Genomic DNA, 1,922 nt, shown 5'->3' on the forward strand with positions numbered 1-1,922 from the left:
ATAGATGTATGGGTCAGGATCTATGGGTCAGGGGGATCTATGGGGCAGATCTATGGGTCAGGGGGATCTATGGGGCAGGACCTATGGGGCAGAGAGGATCTATGGGATAGATGTATGGGTCAGGATCTATGGGTCAGGGGGATCTATGGGGCAGATCTATGGGTCAGGGGGATCTATGGGGCAGGACCTATGGGGCAGAGAGGATCTATGGGATAGATGTATGGGTCAGGATCTATGGGTCAGGGGGATCTATGGGGCAGATCTATGGGTCAGGGGGATCTATGGGGCAGGACCTATGGGGCAGAGAGGATCTATGGGATAGATGTATGGGTCAGGATCTATGGGTCAGGGGGATCTATGGGGCAGATCTATGGGTCAGGGGGATCTATGGGGCAGGACCTATGGGGCAGAGAGGATCTATGGGATAGATGTATGGGTCAGGATCTATGGGTCAGGGGGATCTATGGGGCAGATCTATGGGTCAGGGGGATCTATGGGGCAGGACCTATGGGGCAGAGAGGATCTATGGGATAGATGTATGGGTCAGGATCTATGGGTCAGGGGGATCTATGGGGCAGATCTATGGGTCAGGGGGATCTATGGGGCAGGACCTATGGGGCAGAGAGGATCTATGGGATAGATGTATGGGTCAGGATCTATGGGTCAGGGGGATCTATGGGGCAGATCTATGGGTCAGGGGGATCTATGGGGCAGGACCTATGGGGCAGAGAGGATCTATGGGATAGATGTATGGGTCAGGATCTATGGGTCAGGGGGATCTATGGGGCAGATCTATGGGTCAGGGGGATCTATGGGGCAGGACCTATGGGGCAGAGAGGATCTATGGGATAGATGTATGGGTCAGGATCTATGGGTCAGGGGGATCTATGGGGCAGATCTATGGGTCAGGGGGATCTATGGGGCAGGACCTATGGGGCAGAGAGGATCTATGGGATAGATGTATGGGTCAGGATCTATGGGTCAGGGGGATCTATGGGGCAGATCTATGGGTCAGGGGGATCTATGGGGCAGGACCTATGGGGCAGAGAGGATCTATGGGATAGATGTATGGGTCAGGATCTATGGGTCAGGGGGATCTATGGGGCAGATCTATGGGTCAGGGGGATCTATGGGGCAGGACCTATGGGGCAGAGAGGATCTATGGGATAGATGTATGGGTCAGGATCTATGGGTCAGGGGGATCTATGGGGCAGATCTATGGGTCAGGGGGATCTATGGGGCAGGACCTATGGGGCAGAGAGGATCTATGGGATAGATGTATGGGTCAGGATCTATGGGTCAGGGGGATCTATGGGGCAGATCTATGGGTCAGGGGGATCTATGGGGCAGGACCTATGGGGCAGAGAGGATCTATGGGATAGATGTATGGGTCAGGATCTATGGGTCAGGGGGATCTATGGGGCAGATCTATGGGTCAGGGGGATCTATGGGGCAGGACCTATGGGGCAGAGAGGATCTATGGGATAGATGTATGGGTCAGGATCTATGGGTCAGGGGGATCTATGGGGCAGATCTATGGGTCAGGGGGATCTATGGGGCAGGACCTATGGGGCAGAGAGGATCTATGGGATAGATGTATGGGTCAGGATCTATGGGTCAGGGGGATCTATGGGGCAGATCTATGGGTCAGGGGGATCTATGGGGCAGGACCTATGGGGCAGAGAGGATCTATGGGATAGATGTATGGGTCAGGATCTATGGATCTATGGGGCAGAGGGGGCTCAATGTGGGGCAGGTCCGGGTCAATCTATGGGGCAGAAAGAGCTCAATCTATGGGGCAGGTTCAGGCCGATCTATGGGGCAGGAGTGGGGTGAGATGGGGGTCAATCTATGGGGTCTCGTCTGGGTCAATCTGTGGGGCAGGGAGAGCTCGATCTATGGGGCCAGAGAGGGGCGGTCTA

This window comes from Corvus brachyrhynchos, unplaced genomic scaffold (genome assembly GCF_000691975.1).
Source record: "Corvus brachyrhynchos isolate BGI_N302 unplaced genomic scaffold, ASM69197v1 scaffold1020, whole genome shotgun sequence".
NCBI classification, from domain to species: domain Eukaryota; kingdom Metazoa; phylum Chordata; class Aves; order Passeriformes; family Corvidae; genus Corvus; species Corvus brachyrhynchos.